The sequence below is a fragment of the Dermacentor variabilis genome, chromosome 2 (assembly GCF_050947875.1).
Source record: "Dermacentor variabilis isolate Ectoservices chromosome 2, ASM5094787v1, whole genome shotgun sequence".
NCBI lineage: Eukaryota > Metazoa > Arthropoda > Arachnida > Ixodida > Ixodidae > Dermacentor > Dermacentor variabilis.
The window spans coordinates 153,543,881-153,564,767 of NC_134569.1; positions in this window are offsets into that span (position 1 = coordinate 153,543,881).

Sequence of the window (20,887 nt, forward strand, 5' to 3'; positions counted from 1 at the left end):
ACTGGAAATTGGCACATGTCATACCAATATATAAAACCGCCGACAAAAACAAGCTAACAAACTATAGGCCTATATCCCTTACCTCTGTTGTATGCAAACTATTTGAACACTTATTATCTTCTCAAATCATGCAGTACATTGCTAGCAACCACATTATATTTGCAAACAAGCATGGTTTTCAACGAGGCCGGTCATGTGAATCCCAGATTCTTTAACTAACTACAGACATTCACCTTAACCTTCACGAACTTTCACAAACTGACGCCATATTTATAGATTTTGCTAAAGCCTTTGACCGTGTGGCTCATAACCGCCTCATATATAAAATGAAGCTGATTAATGTTGACGAAAAAGTAATAAACTGGGTTAAAGAATATTTAAGTAACAGACGACAAGCTGTCGTAATCAATAATGTCCGTTCGTCATTTCAACCTGTTCAGTCCGGTGTGCCTCAAGGTTCCGTTATGGGACCCACTCTATCTTTAATTTATATAAATGATATTTATCGGGGCATAGACTCAGAAATCCGGTTATATGCCGACGATTGCATTCTGTATCGGCCATTAAGGGTGACTGTGATAAATTGCAGAATGACTTGAACAGGATTGAAAGATGGTGCTCAGACTGGCAAATGAGCGTAAATACCTCGAAAACTAAACTTATGAGATTTACTACTTGCAGTGAAATTACGAAACACACATATTTTCTTAATGGTGAGACTCTAGAAACTGCAGAATCATTTAAATATCTAGGTGTTCATCTTTCTCCGACTTTGTCTTGGCATAATCATGTGGGTTGTATTGTTTCCGATGCATGCAAATCTCTTGGCTTCATTCGACGAACGCTTCGTCAGACTAATAGTGATACTAAGCTTCTTGCATATACCACCGTACTTCGTTCAAAGCTTGAGTATGCCTCATTTATATGGAACCCGCACCAAACGCATCTTATTAACAAATTAGAATCTTTTCAGAACAAGGCAGCGCGATTTATTACAGGTAACTATTAACAACATTCAAGTATCACCAAAATAAAACATGACCTAGGACTCATCCCATTGCAGACTAGAAGAAAAATATCTCGGCTAACTTTCTTTCATCAGCTTTTTCATAACCCAAATATATTCTCTCAGGTACACATCTTACCAGCCAAAAGAAAATTCTCACAAATTGATCACGAATTTAAGGTCGAACAACCATTTGCACGTACTAAACTATTGTAGTTTTCATGTCTGCACTTAGCCATATCGGAATGGAATCATCTCCCAAGTAATATAGCTAAAATAACTGACCATATTATATTCAAACAAGCACTTAATGAAACATTCGTGAATTAATAACATTAACATTTGTTCCTGCATTTCTTCAGATGTCAGATTATTGTTTTTATAATGTAAGAATTACTGGCGTATGATGTTGTCAAATTAGAAGTTATGTAAAGGTTATATAGCATGTACTACTTCATATAAAGATATTCTACTTACAATGTATATTGTATATCATTGTATATTGTATATCAATTGTTCTCCCCCCCTATGTAATGCCCAAGCTAACCCATGCAAAGTACGGGGTCATGAACTTCTCGTTATTGCACTTGGGTGTGTCTATGCAAACAGGGGGCACGACAATTCCGTCTTTCGATTGTACGGCACAGATATCCCCACAGTCGGTGGCATTTTCCTTTTTCGAGTCAAGGGTGTACTCTCGTATAGACACATTTTGTCCTTTGCGTATATGGCAACGCCTCCTGCTCCTGAGTACATGTGCTGTTTACAAACGATTACAGTATACCAATCGACTTGAAACAATGTGGCTTGATTTGTTTATTTCAATTATTATTATTATTATTATTATTATTATTATTATTATTACTATTATTATTATTATTATTACGGGCGGAGTGCTTGAAGCCTGCTTACCAGACGTGGTTGCTCAGTGGCTATGGTGTTGGGCTGCTGAGCACGAGGTCGCGGGATCGAATCCCGGCCACGGCGGCCGCATTTCGATGGAGGCGAAAACACCCGTGTGCTTATATTTAGGCGCACGTTAAAGAACCCCAGGTGGTCGAAATTTCCGGAGTCCTCCACTACGGCGTGCCTCATAATCAGAAAGTGGTTTTGGCACGTTAAACCCCATAATTAAATTAAAGCCTGCATACACATGCCTAAATATATACGGCAATTTTCGCTCACGGACAACTCCGCCGACGCCGACACCGGATTTTCTGCGACATGGGGCCCTTAACGCTATCGCGCTAAAACGCTCTTGTTACTCCGTTTTAGGTGCGCGCTAAAGAACTCCAAGTGGTGGAAATTCTTCCAGAGCTCTCCACTAAGGCGTCCCTCGTGGTTCACTGCAGCTTCGGGATTTTAAACACTAATATTTTTACACCTAACTTCGCGCTATCGTTACCCTTGCGAATTTTGTAGCTTACCTAAGGAAACAACAACCAGCAGTGGCTGCAGGACTGTTCAAAGGAAGTGTAGCCGCCTTATCCTTCAGCATTAGTATAGCATTATAGCAGTTGCAGCGTTATTATTACAGCATTATAGCATTATTCTGCAATTGCAGCTTTCCATTCGAAATTGCTGACGTGCCCTCGCTTGTAATTAACTGGAGACATATTGCTCTTGCTTATGCGTAGCCTGCTTACTGCCTTCGTGTCCTTTTCGTTGCTTAGTGCTTCCGGAATGTATTTCGAGTTTCGAGCGTCGCCTTCCGCTTGCTTGGCGGTTTCGACAGTCCATAGAGTACTGCACGATTTGTGGAACTCGACACATTGAGCAGCTTCCGTTCCTTTAGCATGATCTCTGTATCTTGCGGAAGCGTGCCTGTCCCGCAGGTAAATGGGATCGCCATTGCAGTTGCAATCTCCACAATTTTTTTTTAACGAAGCTTTAGTTTCCTCTTGCTCTCACTTTGAGGAAGCCTTCTCGCCGAGCAGACGACACTTTGGGCCACTGGCCATATGTGCTCATTCTTCGACAGTCCAGCCGATAGACTGCCCTAAAGTGGCCTAGCTACATTTTATTTTTTTCTTCACTTAATAATAAATAAGCGACGATGTTTCAGAATGGGCATGAGTGCCACTTTGAAAGAAAGTGTCGAATGTTATTTAAACAAATATTATTTCCTCGACAGCATTCTTCCCTCCACAAGCGTCATGCATCGCCTTCTTCCTCGAGACGCAAACCTGTAGCTTTACAGCTTCACAGGTGACGAAGCTGTGCTCGTGTCGTTCGCTACGGATGCTACCCCGCTAACTACAACAAGCTTCGCGTCATTTAGAGTCCAACGTTGCGTTTCATCTGCGTGTTTCTTTTACAGCGAAGCTGTTAAGGGCTACTTTCCCCACTATCGTGTCCGCGCATAAGAAAAAATCCCGAAGGTAGTGCAATGCTGGGCTGACTTGCGGCGGAGGTGCAGCTCGTCATTATGGGGCCCACATACGCAGCTTCGCTCGTCGTCCTTCTTCACAGAGTGGAAGGGCGCCGAGCTTTTATTTCGTTATTTTTTAGCAAGTTCTCATTCACTTTTTAGCAAATTCTCAAACGTTGTACTCGTTTTACCGCTCCAAATCAGCATATCTTTTTACACCGCAACAGTCTGAATTCCTGTCATTTTTGTATGAGCACTGTTAGTGTGTCTGCTCTTTTCTTTTTTCGGGTGGCTATCCTCCTTTCTCTCTATCTGAAAGCTAGCCGTCGACTGTGCTAAGACCTCTGCACTTCCCCATACCTAAAACGACTGCGTCCTCAACAATGCCGGGATTGGCTAACGTTGAAACATGTATTTGGATTTTAATTTCTCCATTTTGAATTTTTTCTTGCCCACATTTAGATAGTGCGTTTTGGGAAGAAGCTATTTCTTATTCATATGCTATATATACATTTCCCTGAGTACCAATTACTGTTTAAGCGTACTATTTCTGTGACAAATGTTCTGTAGTTTCCGATTGCCTGGTCATTCGCCATGTGTTTGGTGCCAATAACTCCAATAAGAGCGTACATTGAAAAAAAAAAGAGAGAGAGAGAGAGTGAGAGAGAGAGAGAGAGAGAGAGAGAGAGAGAGAGAGAGAGAGAGAGAGAGAGAGAGAGAGAGAGAGAGAGACAGGGAGAGAGAGCGTAAACAATGGCAGCAGGTACGACAGTAAGTATTGATGTAAATATTTCGCGCATCGCTGAAAAGGGCACGCTTGCAGTCATCCCAACTGATTAGATATCACTAAAGACAATCCACAAAAGTAAGGTGCAGCATAATCTATCGCTCTACTTGCAAGAAAACACGTTATTTGTCTGCCTGCATGTATAGTACGTATGCGCATAACTATTTCAAGATATCACAACATATACGGGCGTCTCGTTCGCTTAAAATTTCTAAAAGTGTCTGTCCCTGGCGCCATCTCGTGATTGCGTATGACACCGCTCGAAGTGGCTCAGTGGCTGCGGCGCTGAGCTCGAGGTCGAGGATTCGATCCCGACTGCGGCGGCCGCATTCCGTTGGAAACGGAATGCAAAAAAAAAGAAATGCTCGCGTGCACGTTAAAGAACCCCGGGGTGGTCGAAAATTAGTCTGTCATCTCCGAAGTCAGGCAGTCTTTCGACTGGAAAAATCAAACACGAGAAGCGCCCAGAATAACAAATACATTAGTTTTAAATATCGCATGACATGAAGCGAAATAAAAGACATGCGTGAATGTGCAGAACGTAAGAGAATTTTAAAGCCGTATGAGAGCAATACGGTCTCCTCAAAACCAACAATGGCGACCGTAAAAGACATTTGACCACCATGGCATGGCGATCGATTGTGGCTGCGGGTACACATCTTGAACGGAGTCAGTGCTGTTTAATATCGCACAGGTACCTGAAAACAACACACCTGCGCACCTTGAGGTATAAGGTAACTCGGGAGGATAGAGCGCCTACATAGATTTCTGTGGGTAGCATGGTCGACGCTTAGCATGATCGGCTCTCTTCAAAAGATTGGTTCACCGGGTGAGAACTGGCCTTCTTTGAGCATATCACAGTCAGGGGGTGCATCGCCTTTTTTACCTGGCCGTCGACGGCTTATCGCAGTCGGCACAATCATGCTATTGGGACAAAGCTCGAAGAGCAGTGCTGAACCAATGCTATATCTCGTGTGCTATCGATATCTATGCTAGACCATCGGCCAACGCTTTGGTTACAAGACTGGTTGTCGGTTAAGTGCGGGACACATCCTCAACGACCCACTTCTTTGCGAACCACTTGCTACAGATACGTACGGAGTGTCAGGACATTTCTTTTTGCAAACTTAGTAACTGATGACGAAAGGTTTGTGGCACGCATAGCAGACTGACACTCGTCTTTGTGGTGGTCTATGGCACATCATAAGTGAAATGATGGGCTACACGATATGTTGGGAGGATGCACAGGGACACTATAAACGGTGCATCTTCCCAACTCAGTGCTTACTCTCTCCCTTTTTTTGAACTTTCTATTCCCCTTTCCCCACCACCAGCGTAGGGTACAAAACCGGGTGCTCGTCTGGTTGACCCCCCTGCCTTTCCTGTCCTTGCTCTCTCTCTCTCTCTCTATGCAGTATGTTATACCTGTGAATCGTCTCTAAAAGCCGTGACCAGCGTACAGGCAGTTGCTAAATGACTATTATTCCTGCTTTACTTCTGCTACTGTGTACGCTATTGCGCATGATATAGGCTCATTCTTACATGTTTAAGTGAATTTGGACTTGTTGTTATCGTCGAGTCGCTTGCAAAATTCTCCAGCCACTTGTCAAGATTTATTGGTTCCGTTAGCAACTGAGCTTTCGTGTTTTACCACAAGGTAGAACTTTATGCTCATTCTAGCAATGATGAGCGCTTTTCCATTCGTAGGCAAGTTTTCAGCTGGCCTTGAGTGGTATCAAAGTATAAAATTAATTTAATCCGTAACTTTCGTTGGACACAACAAGCGCAAGCCGAAACCAACTTTAGCATTGCTTACCGGAGAGTAGTGACGTAATCGATAATAATAAATTTCAGTTTTTTTCACCGACGGTATTCAACGTTTTAAGAAACTTAGCCTTCTCCCAAAATTTATGTGACAATATATTGTTACATGTTTATTTGTAACTAAAGCAAGCCAGGTGCCAAGACACATTTCTGGGATACAATTTGTCGCTTGTGTTGAGCTACACTTTAAAAAAGCCCTGCCGTGTAATCTGGCTCATTTTGCAAGTGCTATCCACTTGGTTGGCCCAAATCCATCTGGTTACGCTAGTTTTCACAGTACATACTCACTCGTGCAACAATGACGTGTATTGACGGAAACGCATCAACTGAACACGTCCACTAGCACGTTCTATGTGAGTCTGGCTGCGCCCATTCACTTGTTGCATTCTGTCTTGTTGCAAGAGGACTTGTTGCATTCTGTCTCCCGTTACACATTTGCCTTTCAACTTGATTCGCTCAACTTCGCTATTAAAACACTGTAATGCGTTAATTGCCCGCCATAATTCAAACAATTCTTTAAACTATGTTCTTTACGAGGGAGAGAGGAGGGTGGAAAGGGCTGGGAGGTTAACCAGACGCCCGTGCGGTTTGCTACCCTGCACTGGGGAAGAGGCAACGGGGTGTAAAGAGATAAATACGGGAAGACAGAAAACCAGTGACGTGCACACTCTAAGGAGCACGCCAAATATATATGACTACGTAATGTGACCCCAAGAGAAAAAAAGAGAGAGAGAAAGGCAATGGAAAGACAGGGAGGGTAACCCCAAAGTTCGCACTGCCAGGGCGACCTCCTGTTACAACACGTGTACAGAAGGAAGAATGTACGGTTAGCAACGGAGGTTTAAAACGACCGAAAATAAAATACATGTGAACATATTGAAAGTAAAATAAGCGCCTCTAGAGACTTGACGTCGTCGGTTACCGTTTCTTCATTGACATAATATTGTGTTTTCTGAGCTCGTTATTCTGAACCGTGCAACTTGAACTGACATTTTTTTTTTTCGATTCCCGAATAATAAAATGTGCTCTTTCTTCTCACGACCAGAGCAGAAGAGGCGACAACGACAAGTTTAAGCGTGACCGCTGACGTTTCCTCAGCTACAAACGCTCAAGTATAGACTGTGCGCGGGAGAAGATGCAAGACTATTATTCTATACTCACGATAAGTGAATGTGGAACACGTCGCGCCGCACTGCAATGTTGGGCATGGTTGGCTGCGGCGCTGTGCGTTAGTTAAGCCCGTCACCAAATCGGTCTTGCTCCTGGTGTTCCTCGGTCGCACATTTGTTGAACCCTCCTCGTTGAGAACTTGCAGTGTTAGCGGTGGTCGACGCTGTTGCTGCTGCTGCTGCTGGAGTCCGCAGGCACACTCAGTCGTCGAGTGCCCAGCTTCGCCGTCACGTTCGAGTGGGTCGCCGCAGCCAAACAACGTCGCAGAACACACGCCTCGAAAAACAAACTGATTAGCGAAGCTGCCTCACTTTGCACAGTATATTAGCAGTGCAGCGGCGGCGTGCGCTCGGGGTCTTTCTTTTTTATTTTAAGCCAACACGAGTGCCAGGAAGTGTAGGCTGCCTATTGAAGTGCTGCCGGCTGCTCTTTGTTCCGCAGTACCAATATATTCAGGGAAAAAAAAAAAACGCTGTTTCCGCATTGCAATGTCCGAAAGCTGCACTGGCCGCCACGAGATTAGAACCAGCCTTTTGTGCGCTTGCAAATAACTTAAACTTCCGCGGCTTCTCTGCAGAATGATTTTTAACGTATCGCTATACATGGGGTTGGCGGGCTATAGTTGGTTTATACCTATAACGATGAGAAATGGGACTCGAAACCATGTGAAGAAACGACCGGACAGTAAGGAGCGTCTCTTTACTGTGAGATCGTTTCTTCATATGCAGGGCTTCGCGCCCATTGTGTACCGTCGCAAGAGCGAAGCTAGCATCTGCGCACGCCGTGATGAAGTAACTGCAGTAACTGCGCCAAAATTTTGTCGCGAGGCTCTGCCTTCACGTACGCGTAACGAAAATACAAGTGCAGCCACCGCACGTATGTACACCGCGCAGTGGCTTACCGCCACTACGTTTAAACGACCCCGGTTCGACAACAGATAGTGCTGATTATCAGCTCCTTTTCTAAAGCAAGACAGGCGGACGCTAAGTATAAACCATTGTTGGAAGACGCTACGCGGCACCTAATCGCTGTCTAGGCGATCGGTTTTGCTGCCATGGTGAACGGGTCATTTCTCGGTATGGTAACTGTGTTATAAAGGTTCTGCACAGGGTTTGTTATGGGCTCAGCGAACACCCTCTGAACCGTTATGTTGGGCGCTGTCGGATGTAGCGGACGCTGCGCACCTTTGATCATGAAGCGTGTGACAGCAACCTTCGCCAGTGTTGGCTGAACATTTATATTGGCCATTTTTGGTGCACCCTTAACAAAACCACAGCAGTTTAGTTTTAGCATTTTTTTGTTCATTGAAACAAATTTCGTGTAATCATAATATCTAGTAGTTAGGGACATCGTTCCAAGCACACTGTGAAACTTATGAGATCTCGTTTCCTTCAATGGCTGGAGGCACTCTCGCCAGGAGGAGCACTTTACCGGATGGGAATTTGACTGCGTAACTTCTCAGATTGGAAGTCCGTTTCATCAAGTCCGAACGAGCTTGCGAGCAAGCCTGCGAGATTTGCGTCATTAGGAGAATACACGAAGGGGCTTTGCTATTGCGCGGTACGCGGCTCTCAACTTATCCATTGCGCTGTCAAGTGAAAAAAGAAATTGTCCAGTGAGAAAGGTTATTTTACTGCGACAGCCAATATAACGTAGTTATATAAGCAACTGGGTCCGTCCGTCTGCCCGTTACGCTGTCCTCATCGTACAGCCGCATAATCAGATCGTGTTTTTGGCCCGTAAAACCCTACAATTCAATCTCATTTCTCATCCAACTGTACCACTCCCCGCGTTTCGTGGTCAACTGATTTTTACATCCAGCTTTAGATCGAAAAGGCGTGGGTTCGACACCTTAATTGCCTGGGTATATTTCTTTAATTCAATTTTTTTATTCAACTGAACATTTATTTCCCGTGCCCTTTGTGCGGCGTCTTTTGAGCATCGTGCCAATTTTACATGCGACACCGCAATGCAGGCGCAGCTGTCGGCCCGCTTGATTCGCTGCGCGCCATCAGCTTATGGTCGTGCGAGCGTGTGTGCGTGAGGCTGCCGCGAAGGGCCAAAAAGGAAAACCCGATACAGAAAGCAACTAAAAGCCAAATGATCTATCAAGCCTATTAGCAGTCGCATAACACAGCTCATTTTCACGGACGACAACTTTCCTTCACTTATTACTGAGTGTATATAAATAACAATTTCTAATAATTGTTGTAAAAAAAACAGGACAAAAAAAAAAAAACTAAATGAAATCAAACACCCAATTGTTTTTGGGGTGAGTGCAGCTACTCAAGAAGTTCTTACTAGGCTCCAGGGTGTTGCATGCTGTGCATGAAAGGGAGTGTAGTTGGTGCGGAACAATTTCCCTAGCACAACGCGAACAAACAAAGACACATGCAAAGAAGACACGCGAAAAAAACGACAATGCGAGCGATGACTAACAGCTGATCGTTTATTCGGGAAACACTCATTACGCTATATACGCGCGTATACGACGAAGAAGACAAGACTTCGCCTACCACCACCGGGTGAGATGAAACTCGTGCTTCCGCGGCAATGTGCCCTTGGAAGTCGGACGCACTGGCCCACGAGGTTTATCACGCAACTCCGCAGCTTAAAAAAAAAAAAAAACAGCTTTGTGCAGGGCTTATGTACCACGCTGACTTTGAGAATGCACTGTAAAATAATTAACATCCTCAATGTTACTAAGGGTTTTAAATTGGTCAATAACTCACGCCCTCCCCTACTTTTTGGCCGCAATGCTGTGAGTTATAGACAGATTTGCACTCTTTCACTTTTACCCGCCGTGGTTGCTCAGTGGCTATGGTGTTGGGCTGCTGAGCAGGAGGTCGCGGGATCGAATCCCGGCCACGGCGGCCGCATTTCGATGGGGGCGAAAACACCCGTGCACTTAGATTTAGGTGCACGTTAAAGAACCCCAGGTGGTCGAAAATTCCGGAGTCCTCCACTACGGCGTGCCTCATAATCAGAAAGTGGTTTTGGCACGTAAAACCCCATAATTAATTACTCTTTCACTTTTGAGTGTGAAATTATTTTGCACTGTAGTGGCGTCTGCGCACGTATTGGCGGAGGCTCCAGCAGGGAATACCGTCGCGGACGAAAACGACCTTGCGTGAATCGCAGATGAGTTGTCCTAGAGCTACACAAATAAAAATATACAAGAAAATACAGCAACAAAGCAGGTGGTGGTGCGGGCTGCGGTATATAGCCTGCTGCTGTCGCCGCAAGTAAGATCAGGGCGTGACAGAATCGACGTAGCTTTCTAATTTAAGCTTCCTGAATGGGAAAGTGAGCTAAGCGCCAACAACGCACGAGCAGCGCATACCAGTATAAGGCGAACGAAGACGCGACTGGGGGGCTTGACCGTTCTAACTGCTGAACGTACTCATATCGATAAATTTGTGCGTTTTAGAATATATGTTGGGGAAGGGGTATCTCTCGGAGTGATTGGTTTCCGCAAAAATTGGAGTTTATGAGAGCTTACCTTTACGACGCAATGAAATTTGCAGTTTCTAGGTTGTTGTTTTCAACGTTATTCAAATTCTAGTAGCAAAAAGGGAAAGTGTAAAGGCAGTGCATGTATATAGCCGCAGGATCGCCGGTAAAGATTACCGTAATATATGCACGCACATTTAATAATGTTAGAATCAGTCGTACTCGGCAACCTCTTCCGTCTGTAAAGAACGAAATTAATATTCAAAACGCCCTTTCAACGTTCCCATTGCATGGACACAAGAGATGCCAGTAGATAGAGTGCAGTTTGTGAAAGGGCGCGCTAATCTTGTTCATGCACCCTGAACGATTCTGTCAACAATATATGCCTCATATTGTGAGAACACATTTCCAGCAAGTTACGCACCGGTATGTTCCGGCGTTGTTTTGGTACGTAAAACACCACAATTTATTTCTGTTACCTTAATGTCGCGGTGATAAAAATAGCAGAGACAAAAAACTGTTCACGCGTGTCGAATGCTGCCGGCAGTTCTGCCTTCATGTTTGGCTTTCCGATCTGAGCGCAATACCAGAATGACTCGCTATGCATACAGCCAACTGCACGGCACGGTCCCGCTTCTCTTCTTTCTTTCTTTCTTTCTTTTTTTTTTTTTGCTCCAAGAGCAGCAGCATCTGCGGAAGCTATTAACGACCTTACAGCTGTAACTGTCGTCTGCAGTGCGGAGTATGCAGACGACGTCCGTGCGAAAGTTGTCACAAATGTGTCAACATTCAGTCGACAGAGCGGCGCCTGCAGGCGCGTGACAAGGGGACGTGCATAGGTCATGCAAAATAGTAGACCCAGCTTGCAGTAGCTTAATTATTTAGAGCAGTTCGTTTGAACTTTTCTTTAGGAGAGTGAACTTGATGAGCGGGTTGTGCGAAAAGATTGTAGTCAGTTTCTCGAACTTTTCATCAGCGAATGTAGCGGCACAGTCACGTGAACAGAGCTGATCAGGGCCCGGAATTCCACCTCGAATGCATATCCGCGCTAAGACGGCGATGGTGCTGCCGTCTGCAGATCGCTATCGCGGCGAATAGCCGAGGCGTCTTGGAGAAAGTAAGAGTGAACAACCACAAAAATTTTCGTCCTTGGATCAGCAGCGTTCATATCATGCCTCCTACCGTCTTGCGTTGGCATGGGCAGATTTCTTTAATGCGTGCGCATGGAGTCGAAGGAAGGTGAAGACATTTTAACAAGTTTCCCTTCCCACTACTACGTGATGTGCATCGTCCAATTAGAGCTCAATGTTGGCTCCTCTATACAGTCATATGTGTCAACAAACTTATTGTTACTGTTTTAATTTTGGCAGTGAACGAAGCAACAGTAGCGTGAGACCGAAATAAATAAAGAAGCAGACTGAGGAATAAGTTATGGATTACATGCTTTGCGTCGATAACAGTACTGGCGCCGTTTTCCTTTCTTTCTTGACGCTTCGCCACTGAGCTTCATTTTCGAGTACTCTGCCGTGCTGCTGCGCCGTTATAGCCTTTTTTTTTCTTTTTCTTTTTTTTTGTGCGACAGCTGACGAGACTAAGCTGGGCTAATTCACTTAGCTGTGCGTTACAGTTTTCGCAGAGCGACAGCACCGACAAAGAGAGAGACGTAGAAAAAAAAAAGAGAAAAATGGGCTTTTTTTTACCCCCTCCCTTTATTTTAAAGGCGCCTTCGTTATGGCGTTTCCTTCAATATGCATCTTTATAGATTTGATCAATACCTATAGCAAAGGCCTAATTTACTGCAATGGGTAACGCCTCTTGCCCGACAGGAAAAAAAAAAAAATAAAGAAGAACGACGAGCCAGAAAACTGTGACAACGCCTCCGAACCGAAGAGAAGCCGCACCGGGGACCGCGATCAATGAGCGCTCTGCGCTAGACGGTGAGGCAGACCCACAGACGCTCAACTGAACAACGTCAGCGAATGTCCAGAAGGAACAAAAAGACAGAGAGAGAACGCCATTTGGGGGAAAGCACTTCCGCAGGAGGAACAACAAACAAAACAACGCGCGCCTTTCCATCGACACTGGAAGATGGACGCGACGTCAATCGAATTTCAGGAGCAAATGCTGTTTGAGCACAGTGGGCGATGTTTGTGTGAGGTGCGTCGTCTTCACAAAACATCGGCTGCTGTGCTCAAACGACCGGCGCACGGCCTACAAGGACGCACTCCGCGGTCACCTCAAGAGCAGTAAACGTAGTATTGTGTTGAAGGCGAGGAGAAAAAATTAGAAGGAACTGGACACACTGGGAGCTAACTAGCGACACTTTATTTCTTAGCTCGTGACCATTTTTACACCAGGCGAAGGGTATGACTGTGCTTGTCAAGCTACAACAGCAACATATTTCTTTTAGTTTATTTTTTTTTTCTCGTAGGGTTTAATGCTCGTACAATGCGCTGTATATGTCACTAGGGGTGCCCTATTCGGGGACTCAAGATTAATTTTGACCACCTCGTGTTCTTTATGTGCGCAACCAAATCCAAGCGCGCGAGTGTTCTTGGATTTTGTCCCCATCGAAATGCGGCCACCACGAGCGGTTGTCGAACAGCAACAAAATTGATAAAGTTGGAGCGAATCTTTTAGGCTCACTGGAAAATAAACTGAGCTTTCGGCGTAATGCCGCACGTTGCAAATGCTATTTCTTTGGCACACACGAAGGAAAATGACGCACCTGTCATCAAGTTAACGTGCAGACCCAGCTGCTAAGTTTAAAAATGATGAAGAGATTACTACGTGGAAGAGTGAAGATTACTATAAGCGTACCACCTGTTGTCTGGTCGTCTTGTTTTCTTCTGAGTTTTCTTTTTTTAATCGCAGGTGACAGATAGCGCTGTTCTGCCTCTTTAGATTTATTTCCGGAAGAGGCGGAAATTACCTGAATGAGAAATCGACATTCCCGTGTAGGTAATTAAGAATATTTACTAATTATCTCCTTGATTAATCATTGGGGCACATATACTGAAACCACGAAATTGAAGGAAAGCAGTGGTGATGTCATGTCTCCTTGGTAGAAATCCTAAAAACAGCACTACTTCCGATATATCCTCCCTTAGCTTGTCCTACGAAATACATTCACGTTCATGTTAGAAGTGTCCCTAAGGCTTCCCTCTGTGAGTTCGAGACGAACTTAACGGGAAGGCCAATGCATTGTTTAGAAGGCTCGCACCTTGAAAGTGGTGCTTGTCTTATAATTTCTGCTAAATGGCATGGCTCCACTGTCGTGTGACTTCAATTTTGTAATTGCAGACTGTGCCTACATAAAATGAATACATACATTTATCAAGTTAATTAACGAATAGTTTTAATTATATAGCTACCTGAATATTGCGATTTTCCATGCGTGTTAGGTCCGCAGCGCGCTATTGGTAATCCGCTAGAAAGGACTGGATAGAGCTATATGTTCCGTGTTACTTTTTAAAATATGCTAAGTCTAAAAAATTCACGGGGTTTATGGACGAAGAACATATGAACTGAGAAACAGCACTGTCGACATCGCTCTATTTGCCGGCTTATTGTGTAAAGAGTGTGGCAAAAAAAGTTGCGCTTTCATGCCGAAATATCAGGCTGTTGCTCTTTGAATGACATTGGTGTTTGCGACCTTTAATCGTTTTACCAACGACATGAAAGTGAGTGACGCGATAGACACTAGCGCGACATTCAGGTCTAGCCTTGGGCAATATAGGCATACGCGAAGAAGCTGTTGCAGCGGATACTATTGGCAAAGAAGGAAATTTTATTGATGCACATGTGTCTACACGATGGAGAAGACGGGGGAAGGGGGGGGAGGGTCTGCACGATAAAAGTACTGCCGTGAGTATGCACACGGTTCATAGGCTAGACACGGAAATAAGAACAATGGAGCAGAAACAGGCAAGAAAATGTACTCCCCGCCTGATAATAATTATATAGTAGGTTTATGTGTGTTAGGATGCTAATATACGTAGATAACGAAACGTGCTCTCCAAACTATGTACGCTGGTACTCGCGATGTAGAATTAGCGAATATATATATATATATATATATATATATATATATATATATATATATATATATATATATATATATATATATATATATATATATATATATATATATATATAAGTGAAAGGAAGACAGGCAGGTTAACCATAGCATACATCCAGTTGGCTACCCTATACTGGGGAATGGGAAAATGGGCAGGAAGCGAAGAAAAGCGAAGAATGCACAAACATGTCTGTGTCCCTGCAGTGAGGCAGGGCGTGTCGCACAGTGTCGCACGGTCACAATTTTTCGCACATCCCGTATCTCTTCGCTAGCGCAGCAGCGCCTTTATAGAAGCTCGTGCTGATGTCCTCGGTAAGTCAATGGCCAATAATTTTGCTCTGTGCGAGTGGGCGCTTGTCCACCTAATTTGGTCCGGTTTGGATGACAGCGCTGTTCTTTGTTGTTTGAAACGTGGCCGCTGGTAAATAATGTGCGCGCTATCCTCTCGCTGCACTTGCAGAAGTCACGAAGAGGACATACCGATGTTGGCCATATACCGATGAGAAAGGTATTACTCACATGAAAACTCTGTACTGCAACCCATAGACAGGCTAGAAGAGTGTCGTCATTGTCGTGAGAGGCTGGACGGAAGACGAAGCTGTAAGTTGCGATCCAGGGTACGAACGCGTTTGTTGTCGACTCGGATGAATCCAACTGATTCCGGTGCATAGATGACACGCCAGCGCGTGAAGTATTTTTTTTTTCGCTGCGCTCGCCACTCGAAAGCTGCATGCACAGCTGACGCCGTCTAGGCTATTCAGATCGGGCGGCTGTGTCCTCTTGATCACTCCAGTGGATGCCGAAGTGACTAGGCGACTATTTAAATACTACCTCGCGTCGTTTGTCGACAGTGCGCGACGGTAGACTTGCGCGGTCTCTGCGACGAGGTGCTCCGGGGACTCGTGGCGTGCGATGCAAACTCTGGAGACCAGCCTTGGAGTCACAGAAGGTTGACAATGAAAGAAGTCGCGCCTGATTAGTGCGGTGGAGAAACAGTGATGAAGTCGCGAACAAACGTAAGGTTTCACAACATTCCGTACAGGTGCATGTATGCGTGCTTGCTTCGTGTGTTTAAAACACACCAATGACGCGATAACGTTGCAACGTTACAAGTTCTTTCGTATAAAGAGCTACTTAAATATACGTTTACAAGCACTGATCAGAGTACTTCACTACTTACTAAGGTTACTTCGATTGTAGCATATAACTAAAGTTGGCCACAGTAAAATTTCATGACAGTGGGCCTTTAAGCCGCTGAACGAAACCGTTTACTTCAGGCAAGGTCGATAAATGTGTGACGTGTACGGGGACCCTTCTTTCGACAGTTATAATAGACCCTGCAGACGATGACGTGCTCTAGTGCCCATCGTCTCTGGAAGTTTCTTCTGGTTAGGTTATAAATGAGAGTGTCAAACGCAAGAGCTGAGGTTGTATGGCCTGATATAACGCGCTATGGGGATAAACAGGGACGCATTAAAAAGAAAGATTTTTGTGCTCGTTATGTATGAATATAGTGTCAAAAGATGTTGCCACCAGTGCTGCTGTTCCTGGATACACAATGACGTATCCCGATGCACGTCAAAGTTCATTCGCTAGGCGATAAAGTCTGTATTTAACAAATTAGAGGCACCTTCTATGCGCTTTAAAAACACATTTCGTCCTAAAGTAATGGGGAGGGTGAGGTGGCAGGTTCCTTACTGTAAGGGAAAACGGGAGAAACTGACTCATAAAACTGATTTAATGTGGGGCATGGACCTATATTTTTCTTCTTTAAAAATATTATTAGGCAGACATCTAGTAATATTGCACCTCCTAGCCCAAGAACTAGTCCACTTACAGTGAATGTTGTGTGAATGGCTACCAATCATGCACGGCAACAGCAGCATTACTTTAACTAAAATGAAGGAATTTAGTTACGTTTATGACAATGACGAAAATATAGTTCGGCAGGGCAAAGCGTCCATACTATAGTTCTTAATCTCGCCTATAGCACACGACTTCAACGTGGGAGGGTGAGGTGGCAGGTGGCAGCTGATCGCCGCCTGCTGGCGGCGATCAGCTATAAAAGGGCCCTGTGGATTGTGCATCGTTGGGATTTGCGGCGTTTGTGAAAAGCGCTAAACATCGTTCTTCTGCCTTTTATAGCGATACCGTCGACGTCGCTGCTTGACCTGTTGGGATCTCGGGCCACGAGCTTCGTACTGTGGCTTTGATCAGCGCATCGTAAACCACGGTGCATCGACGCAGCTGTTTACTGTGACCGCTACGGACGGCGCTTGCGTCGACTTCTGGCTCACGTGATACCTGATTCGGTACCTGCTGGCGGCGATCAGCTATAAAAGGGCCCTGTGGATTGTGCATCGTAGGGATTTGAGGGGTTTGTGAAAAGCGCTAAACGTCGTTCTTCTGCCTTTTATAGCGATACCGTCGACGTCGCTGCTTGACCTGTTGGGATCTCGGGCCACGAGCTTCGTACTGTGGCTTTGATCAGCGCATGGTAAACCACGGTGCATCGACGCAGCTGTTTACTGTGACCGCTACGGACGGCGCTTGCGTCGACTTCTGGCTCACGTGATACCTGATTCGGTACCTGCTGGCGGCGATCAGCTATAAAAGGGCCCTGTGGATTGTGCATCGTAGGGATTTGAGGGGTTTGTGAAAAGCGCTAAACATCGTTCTTCTGCCTTTTATAGCGATACCGTCGACGTCGCTGCTTGACCTGTTGGGATCTCGGGCCACGAGCTTCGTACTGTGGCTTTGATCAGCGCATCGTAAACCACGGTGCATCGACGCAGCTGTTTACTGTGACCGCTACGGACGGCGCTTGCGTCGACTTCTGGCTCACGTGATACCTGATTCGGTACCTGCTGGCGGCGATCAGCTATAAAAGGGCCCTGTGGATTGTGCATCGTAGGGATTTGAGGGGTTTGTGAAAAGCGCTAAACATCGTTCTGCCTTTTATAGGTGAGTGCAGGTTCATAGCGTTGTAAACTGTACCTCAGTGCACGCCGCAAATCCCAAACCTAGTGCCTATGATTATATGTGTACAGTATGGGTGTTGACATTGTCACATATCGAGCGCGGATAGGAAGCCATAGCCAACGACTGCAGTGTAGCTGTAGTGAAGGGCTTCGTTTTCATGCCGCTGCCGGTTTCTTTGCTACATGGTGCCCGGGAGTACGACAGATCATTCTTATGTTTTCTGCGGCTCATCTCCTAATCTGCTGCGGTGACATTGAAGTCAATCCCGCCCCTGACAAGATAGACAAGGTTCTTGATGCGCTAAAGGGTGCCGAGTCTGCGCGTGAAAAATTTCATAAGGAAATTAGCAGTAAGATGAAGGACATTTTATCAGGTATAACTGACCTTGGAAGTGGAAGCTTGCTAGACGATTCTTTGGGAAATGCCACAGCGTTATCCGAAGTCAAAAAAGGTGTCGATAACATCACAAGCGATCTTTCATCCTTTTCTGATAGGCGGGATTCTGAACCTAACATAATTGAAATCTTTGATGACATCAACAATCGCATGCGCAGAAAAAATTTGATATTCAAAGGCTTGCCCGAAGCAGAGAAAGAAGACTACGAGGCTTCTCAAGTTGTCCTTGAAAGCTTGTGCAGAGATCACCTTGGCCTCGAGGTAACGGACGGGCACATCGCATTGGATCTCGCAGGCATGGGAAGCACCGGTCAGTTATAGTGAAGTTTCTGCACTACAAGACAAAGTGCAGTATTCTGGCTAATTCTTTCAAGCTAAAAAATTTGAAATTAAAGGTTTGGATAGATGAGGACTTTTCACCTCGAATACGATTCGTGCGCAAACAGCTTCGCGACTTTGCTCGAGCGAATTGTCAACCCGATCAAAGGTTCAAGCTATCTTTCGATAAGCTAAAGATAGGCAGGAGATTATATCGGTACCAGCATTCCGAGGGCAGGGTCATGGAATGTGTCCAGCGAAATGCAAACCCATGACGCAGTCGCCACGTGCAGAAAGACAGTGGGACACCTACATTCTCTATAATTTCCGCCAACTTTCGTAGCATCCTTAACAAACAAGATCAGCTTACTTCCTTCATTCACGCTTGTAATGCAGATGTTATAATCGGAATGGAAACGGGATTAACTCCTGAAGTTAGCAATTCTGAGTTACAAATTTCAAATTCATTCACTGTTTTTCGTAAAGACCGTGTGGATAGAAAAGGAGGCGGTGTCGTAACAGCCATCAGAAAGAATATAAAGGTAAAACACATACCTACTGACAGCATTCTTGAAACTATTTGGGTTGCATGCTATTTACCAGCTGTAACTTTGGTTATTGGAGCATGCTATAGGCCACCTGACTTTCTACAAGATTTTTCTGAGGAACTGCAGTCTGTATTAGGCTCCATCCAATCCGAATATAATAACTCTCCCATAATTTTGGCCGGCGATTTTAACTTTCCAAGCATAGAGTGGTCTGCTTTAAAATTCCCTAGCACGCGCCAGACACGTGATTGTGCAGATTTTGTTGACCTTTCAGAATATTTTCAGTTGTCTCAACTTATCGAAATCCCTACGCGGCACAATGCTATTCCTGATCTGCTCCTAACAACACACCCCGAACGTGTTACCGTGGGTGTACTAGAGTATATCAGTGACCACCGTGTCATACATTGTACCTTTAAAACGCAGACCGTGAAGAAACCGCGACAAAAAAAGATTTATGACTATTCTAAAGCAGATCCCGAAAGCTTCAACTCCGAGCTTTTTGAATTTTACCTGTCATTCATGCAAACGTATGAAAACTGTTCGCTGCAAGATAACTGGGTTCGTTTTCGTGATGAGTTGTTAAGACTCGGGGAGGAATACATTCCAAAAAAATGGATCTATGAAACAGCAGACAAGCCATGGCTTACTCGCGAGATTAAGCGACATCTGAATAAAAAGAAACGTTTGTTTCGAAAGGCAAGAAGCGCAAAATCTGTCGAAGCTAAGTCAGAATATTTATCGTTTTCTAAAGAATGTGCATTACATATTGAGGCTGCCAAATATAAGTTTTTCAACCAGGATATTTCGCAATTCCTAAAAACAGATCCAAAAAAATTTTGGACAGTCATTTCTCCCGCACCTACAAAAGAGTTACCTGTTTTTGACACTGAGTCTGGTGCTGCAATTGATGTCATGGATGTTGCTGAACGGTTTAATTTATTCTTTTGTAGTGTATTTAGTGACGAAAAGCCTCTGGATAAGTCAACCCATTTTTCTGGTAGTTCTCCATTTATGGAATGTATAACTGTGACAAGTGACGATATTGTGAAAGCTATTGAGCGTTTACCATCGTTTTCTAGTCCAGGTACTGATGGTATTTGTACTAAGCTACTAAAAATGACAAAGCACACTTCTGCTCTTATACTTACACTATTGTTTCAACAGTCTCTCGACACCGCCGAAATTCCAGACGACTGGAAATTGGCACATGTCATACCAATATATAAAACCGCCGACAAAAACAAGCTAACAAACTATAGGCCTATATCCCTTACCTCTGTTGTATGCAAACTATTTGAACACTTATTATCTTCTCAAATCATGCAGTACATTGCTAGCAACCACATTATATTTGCAAACAAGCATGGTTTTCAACGAGGCCGGTCATGTGAATCCCAGATTCTTTAACTAACTACAGACATTCACCTTAACCTTCACGAACTTTCACAAACTGACGCCATATTTATAGATTTTGCTAAAGCCTTTGACCGTGTGGCTCATAACCGCCTCATATATAAAATGAAGCTGATTAATGTTGACGAAAAAGTAATAAACTGGGTTAAAGAATATTTAAGTAACAGACGACAAGCTGTCGTAATCAATAATGTCCGTTCGTCATTTCAACCTGTTCAGTCCGGTGTGCCTCAAGGTTCCGTTATGGGACCCACTCTATCTTTAATTTATATAAATGATATTTATCGGGGCATAGACTCAGAAATCCGGTTATATGCCGACGATTGCATTCTGTATCGGCCATTAAGGGTGACTGTGATAAATTGCAGAATGACTTGAACAGGATTGAAAGATGGTGCTCAGACTGGCAAATGAGCGTAAATACCTCGAAAACTAAACTTATGAGATTTACTACTTGCAGTGAAATTACGAAACACACATATTTTCTTAATGGTGAGACTCTAGAAACTGCAGAATCATTTAAATATCTAGGTGT